Raw genomic sequence first — 7,500 nt, 5'->3', positions numbered from 1 at the left:
ACCTCCCTACCCTTCCCCCCACCCCCACCCCCTCTCTGCAACAAGATCCAAGGTTTGCCTCTCGATCGCCCGTTTCCGCCATTGCACAACGAGGAATGCAATTGCAAGAGATCTGGGCGTGTTTGGGTATGTTGTCTGCAGCCTCCTTTACTTATGCCAAGTCCCCTTCGTGTTATCTGTTCTTCGTTATGCGTTATTTGCGTCGTTATCCGTTGCGATTCGTTGTCATTGAGACTTTCATCTCGCACATTGCAGAGGGAGAAAATGGCAAGAGACAAGTGATCTAATGATGTGGCACGGTGTGAGTGTCTCGATGCAGCGTCCTCTCTCTTTCCTTTTCATTTCCTGATCCGCTTTCGTGCACCAAGTTGATACGGAGAGCGTGGAATTACGGGAGACAGACCCGTGCATCAGGAAGCGATCTCTCTCTCTCGAAAAATGATATATATAAATATTCACATACTTATACATTCATTTGTATTTATTCTATATCATATATATATATATATATATATATATATATATATATATATATATATATATATATATATATATATATATATATATATATACATACATACACATATATATGTACATATATATACATATATATATATATATATATATATATATATATATATATATATATATATATGTATATATATATATATATATATATATATATATATATATATATATATTATATCATATTTTTCTATCTATCCATCTATGTATCTGTGTATAAGATGATGATGATGATCATCATCACTATTTTATTATAATAATAATAAAAATAAAGAGTTATAGCAACAATAATAATGATGATGATGATGATAATGATAATGATAATAATAATAATAATAATAATAATAATAATAATAATAATAATAATAATAATAATAATAATAATAACAACAACAATAACAATAATAATAACAATAATTACATCAATAATACTAATAAAAATATAATTTATAATAATCACTACTATAATGATAATAATAGGAGGAAGATAAGCAAAGGAGAATATTAGAAGGAGATGGGAGGCACACAGCAAAGGGAAATCCAAAAGAACTAAAAGAAATAACCGAAGAAGAACGAGGAAGAGGAGAGGAAATAGAGCAGGAAATAATTGGCGGCTCGAGACATTTCCTGAGGAGGAAACAACGATGATAATAAGGAAGAGGAGGAGGAGGAGGAGGAGGAGGAGGAGGAGGAGGAGGAATTGGGGGATGAGGAGGATGGGGATGAGGGGTAGGAGAAAGAGGAGGAAGAAGAGGAGGGTGGGAATGAGGAGGAGGAGGAGAAAGAGGAAGAGGAGGAGGAGGAAGAGTAGGAGGAGGAGAAGGAGGAGGAGGAGGAGGAGGAGGGGGACGGGGAGGAGGAGGAGGAGGAGGAAGAAGTGGAGGAGGAATAGGAAGAAGAAGAGGATGAGAAACAAGACAGGAAAGAGGAGGAGGAGGATTTTCACTCTTCCTTTTCTCCCTACCTATCTTCTCTACACTCCTCTTCCTTCTTCTCTACCTATCTTCTCTCCGCTCTTCTTCCTCAATCATCCATTCAGCATCTCCTTACCTGCGATCCTGCGCACACCTCCTTCTATGTTAAAAGACGCACTTTCCCCTCTATTTCTCATGCTGTAAGGCAGCGCGTTCTCGTCTCTTATGGAATGCTGTTCCCTTCTGTGTCTATTATGGCGCTGTCGATGGCATATTTATTTATTCTTATGGCATTCTTTATTTCATTTATTTATTTATCTTATTTATTTATCTATTTATTTTGATTATTATTATTTTATCTATTTATTTATTTTTATTTATATAATTTTATCTATTTATTTATTTTCAAAATTATTATTATTATTTTTTATTATTTTTTTTTTTTGGGGGGGGTATTTTGCTTTGCTGTTTCATTTTCTTGTTTTTTGTTGCTTTGTTATTGTTTCTTACATTCTTTCTTTTTCTTTTTGTTTCCCTCTCTCTCTCTTTCTCTCCTTCTCCTTCTCTCTCTCCCCTTGTGCATGAGTCTGTACGTATGCGTACGTACGGATGCCTGCATGCACATATAGACACATATTCATTTATCCACACATCTATCTAGAACATCAGAAATGTCAATTATAGACCTGAAAACACGACATGTGAAAATACATTCTCCACCCCCCCCCCCCTTCTACCCCAAAGAATGACAATTATGCATTGCAAATCATAATGCACATTCGCAAAGTCATTTTCTTCCTTTCATTTCCTATCTATTTCCAATAACTCTTTATGCCGACAAGGAGATTCTGGCAAGCCCATGTCATTGTATATATTAAGAAAAAAAAAAAAAAAAACTAGACAAATTCCTAAATATTTTCCAGCCTACATAATCTTCAAATATCTTTTCCATCCTACATAATTTCGAAACGGCCTACATATGAACACTGTCTTTAATATTTCACCAATTCCACATAAAATGTATTGTTTGTGGTCTTTTATGTAGACTTAATCCATCTATATATATAGGTACATATCTATCTTTATATATCTATTTATCTTTATAAATGTATACATTAATCTATCTTTATGTATCTATCTATATTTATAAAGGTATATTTCAACCTATCTTTATATAAGTATACATCAACCTTTCTACCTTCATCTATCTATCTATCTATCTCTCTACAACTACCTATCACCCTATCCATCCCTCTTGATTTATATAAAATGTATCATCCTCGACTTTTAATATAGACTCTACTCTCCATCTGACATCTGCCTCCCTCCCCCTCCCCCTCCCCCGCCTTATCTCACATACCAACCCAAGGCCCTGATTTTCATATACATGTCTGTGTTGAGTGAGTGGGTGAGCTTGCTGGATGCGAGGAGAAGGTCGTAAATCTTGGGAACAGTTAGGAATTGCATCGATTTTGTCCTACTTTTCTTTTCTTTTTTTAGCCGTGTGATCCGTTTTTTTTTTTTTTCTTTTCGTTATTTTTACTCCTCTTTTGTAATTACCGTCATTTTTATTATCATTACTATGGTTTATCATTATTATCCTTGTTGTTTTTGTTATCATTAGTATTGGTTTCCATTATTGTTATTATCATTATTATGTCCGTTATATATGGTTTTCATCACCGTTTTTTCGTCGTTTCCATCTATTTTTATCAATCTATCACTTTTCTAAAGTCAAACTGACAGCGACAGAGATAGATAGAGAGACAGACATAGTGAAGGAAAGAGAAAGAGTAAGCGAGAAAGAGAGAGAGAGAGAGAGAGAGAGAGAGAGAGAGAGAGAGAGAGAGAGAGAGAGAGAGAGAGAGAGAGAGAGAGAGAGAGAGAGAGAGAGAGAGAGAGACAGATTTTGACAAAGAGAAAGAGAGAAAAAGACACAAATGAATACATACAAGAGAACGCTTTTGGAAGTAACCGCGGACCAACAAGACAGTAGGTACCTATGGCTCTCCTATATCAACCCAAGCGCATTAACGTCACCCTCAGTCACCCTATAAAGTCGGAAGGGGGGAGATACTGCAGTGACCGGTAATCTCGGGCTGACGTAAACACCGACCTGTTAATTGGGTCACGGTGTATTCTTACGTATACAGGGAAGGTAGGGTTACATGAACGAAAAGATAGATAAATAAAAAAGTAGATGATGTTTGGGTAGGAGGAAGAAGGGGGTAGAGGTGGAGGAGGAGGAATTGGAGGTGGTGGTGGAAGAGGAGGAGAAGGAATTGGACGTGGTAGTGATGATGGAGGAGTAGGAGGAAAACGAAAAGAGGAAAGAGTGTAAGAAGAATAGGAACAAGAAAAACAAAAAAAATATACATAGAGAGAAAGAGGGAAAATAGTAGATAGTAGATGTGCAGCTACAAAGGAAGGGAGAGAGGAAAGGAAGAAGGAGGGAGAGGAATGGCTTGAACAAGGAAGAGGATGCAGACAAGAAGGAAAACAGAGAAAACGAAGTGATAAGAGATATCATACTTCTGGAAAGAATATATATACATTTTTCTTATTGGAATATCATCGCATTTTTTTCTAATTAATAAATTCAACATATCATCACAATCTTAAAAGACTTCGACACCTGATACAGATAGGTACAAGTCATTATGTAAAATTAACACTTATTCTAAACAAAAAGATGACAAACAGAATCATATTTGCTTTTCAAATACTCGTTATACTAAATATAACATCCAGACTGCTATAAAAAATATTCTTAATGGAATGACAAAAGAGAAAAATGCATAAGTAGAAAGATAAAATAAACAAACAAAAAATCACATATTTAGGATTCTATAGATTAAAAAAAAAACAAGTTTAGGGTTCTATTAAACCAGTAGAAAGTATTTTCTTACCTGCAATTAACTGCCACGGCCAATCTGGAAAGAGACAGAAATATAAGTATATGTTTATGACGATTTTGACATTAATGTATGCATGAATATATGTACGTATGTAAGTATTCATGTATGTTTGTATTTATTTATGTGTATGTATGTATGTATGTAAGTATTCATGTATGTTTGTATTTATTTACGTCTGTATGTATGGATGTATGCATCTATGCATGTATGTATGTAGGTATGTATACACATAAGTACACGTAAGTATGTATGTGTGCATGTATACGTATGGGCGAGCGAGCGAGTACATGTGTACATGTACGCGTGTGTACGTCTATGTGCGTGTGGTAACCTCTGACCAAAGGGAACTCAGAAATGACTTCATCCAGGAAACTTTCAATGAGGAAACGGAAAGGTCACTTGGCCAGAGATCCTGAACACTCGAAAGTTTCCTAAAACGTTGAACCAGCCTCGTCTGTGCATTGTATATCAGCTGTGCGTACAAACACTTATTGGAACACACACAGTTCGCATACGTATAAACATACGCAGATACATTTTTTCACACGCACATAAACGTATGTATGTGTTCATGAAAATATATTCACATCCAGACTTCGCTCAACATTTCAAAGACAGCAAACGCAACTTAAAGAAAATTCTCTCCTTTTCCTTGTCGAGAGAGATCTCAGCCATCCCCACCCCCACCCCGCCACCCCCATCCCCTCCCCCTCCCCCACCCCCACCCCCATTTACCAAGTGGTAGAATCTCCTGATGGCAGATACTTGCGGTTTTAGAATTTGCGCGGGAAAGGAGGTGGAAAGATCAAGGAATGAAGCAAGGAGAGGAAGAGGAAGGAGAGGAAGGAGGGAGAGGGAGTGGGAGGAGAAGAGGGAGAAGGAGAGGGAGAGAGAGAGAGAGAGAGAGAGAGAGAGAGGGAGAGAGAGAGAGAGGTAGAGAGAGAGAGAGAGAGAGAGAGAGAGAGAGAGAGAGAGAGAGAGAGAGAGAGAGAGAGAGAGAGAGAGAGAGAGAGAGAGAGAGAGAGAGAGAGAGAGAGAGAGAGAGAGAGAGAGAGAGAGAGAGAGAGAGAGAGAGAGAGAGAGAGAGAGAGAGAGAGAGAGAGAGAGAGAGAGAGAGAGAGAGAGAGAGAGAGAGAGAGAGAGAGAGAGAGAGAGAGAGAGAGAGAGAGAGAGAGAGAGGGAGAGAGAGAGAGAGAGAGAGAGAGAGAGAGAGAGAGAGAGAGAGAGAGAGAGAGAGAGAGAGAGCACTAACGTCCTTCTCCTGGTCACGTGCTTTGGTTAAAAAGGAGATATTTGTTAATGGTAATTTCGTGTTAATGTTAATAGGAGAAAGTGAGTAAGAATATTTAAGAAGTTATTTATTGTTTGTTTATATATGTGTGGACGAATGAAACGATAACAGAAGAGGGAGGAGAAAAAGGAGAGAAAAGAAGAAGAAAAGGCAAAGGATAAATAGGAAGAGGAGGAAGATAAAGACAAAGAGGATAAGAATAAGAAAAAAAAGAGAAAAGGGAGAAGAAGAAAGAAGAAAAGGCAAAGGATGAAGAGGAAGAGGAGGAAGATGAAGCAGAGGAAAAAGAATAAGAAAAAAGGAAGAGGAAGATGATGATGATGATGATGAAGAACAACAAAACGAAGGAGAAGAAGAGATATAGTAAAAGAGTAACTGTATAAGAAATAAAGAAAGATGAGAAAGAATAATAACAAAATATAAAGGTGACGAAAAACAGGGAAAAATCCATGACGAAAGAAAGGAGAGCATGGGCAAAAAAGAGATAAGAAAATAATGATAATAAAAAAGAAGATAAAAAAACAATAAACAAGAAGAACAAAACAAAGAAAGAAAAAAAAGTAAACGATAAGATGAAATGAAAAAAAAGAAAGAAAAAAAAATGTTTGCCTTTCTTAGGGTGTAAATGACCTCAAATTCAAAACTTCAAAAGATAACATTGAAAAACCTTCCCTGATCGACGTTTTTCCACTCGGTTTAACTTTTCTTATCGTAATGCTCCCTCGATAACGCCTCTCGTTCGCCTTATAAGGAGGGTCACGTGACAGGAGTTGGTGGGAGATGTCAGGTCGTGGATTTTTATTTATATTTTTATTTTTATATTTGGAGTGCTTGATTTTTTTTTTTTTTTTTGAGGTGGGGGGTGAGGGGGTGTATGAGGAGGGGGATTATGTGTTTGGTTTGTGTGTATTTGTTTGTAGGATGGGTGTATGTGCTTGCTTGTTTGTTTGTGTGCTGTGTGTGTTTGTTTCTGTGTGCTTGTTTGTTCCTGTGTTTTGTTTTGTTTCGTTTCTGTGTGTGTAAAATAAGAGATGACAAACCAACAATTAAAAAACAAACAAACCGGAAACAAACCAAAACCAACACAAACGTGATACACCCTCCTCCCCCCCCCTCCCCCGTTACCAAGCTCGACCGTGACACAGAAAAGCGCTGGGTACACATCCAACCCCCCTGGCACTGTGCCACTTCAGGTATAATTAACAGTGCCTCCCTCGCTTCCGTTTAGGTTATTCTGTCTTATTGGCTTGCTTATCATTAAGGTTATTGATCTACTTATTTAATTATTCATGTATTCATTAGCAGTTGGTGGTTATTACTGTTATTAAAATGTCATTATTGTTATTACAGTTGTTGTTATTGCTATCATTATTGCTGTTGTTTGTTGTTATTGTTATTATCATTATTACAACTGTTATTACTATTATCAAGAGAGAGAAATATGAAGACAAAGACAGAGATAGAACATAAAACGATAAGTAGAATTATAAAACCAAAAAGAAGAAAGAAAACGAGAGAACTATAACTCGCGAGACAAACAGAGAAAAGAAGATAAACACATAAATAAAAAAAGAAAGATAGATAAAACAGAATACAGAAACAAAAAAAAAAATGAAAGAAAAAAGAAAACGAGAGAACGAAAACACGCGGAACAGAAAGAGGTCACAAAATAAAAAGACGAAAAAATAAACATAAAATAACAAAGAAAACGAGAGCAAGAGAGGAAAAAAATAGAAAACGAGAGCGCGCGGGAAAAACAAGCAGAGACCGCGGGCACAAAACTACAAACAAAGAAGGCAGTTATCGTTAAACACAAAGACCTTATTTTCCTCTCTCTCTAAAGAATGAAATA

General features: G+C 36.5%; 1 protein-coding gene across 3 annotated transcripts in view; it reads right to left on the bottom strand.

The window, feature by feature from the left end:
* LOC113810203 (zinc finger CCCH domain-containing protein 13-like) overlaps positions 1-7,500 on the bottom strand; it is a 197,253-nt gene that overhangs the window by 32,494 nt on the left and 157,259 nt on the right. For all 3 annotated transcript variants that reach the window (XM_070139361.1, XM_070139360.1, XM_070139362.1), the window contains one exon: positions 4,349-4,372. The gene's annotated coding sequence lies outside the window, so the exon portion shown is untranslated. The remainder of the gene's footprint in view (positions 1-4,348; positions 4,373-7,500) is intronic.

This window comes from Penaeus vannamei, chromosome 25 (genome assembly GCF_042767895.1).
Source record: "Penaeus vannamei isolate JL-2024 chromosome 25, ASM4276789v1, whole genome shotgun sequence".
NCBI classification, from domain to species: Eukaryota; Metazoa; Arthropoda; class Malacostraca; order Decapoda; family Penaeidae; genus Penaeus; species Penaeus vannamei.
This window is presented reverse-complemented; position numbering and strand designations above follow the sequence as displayed.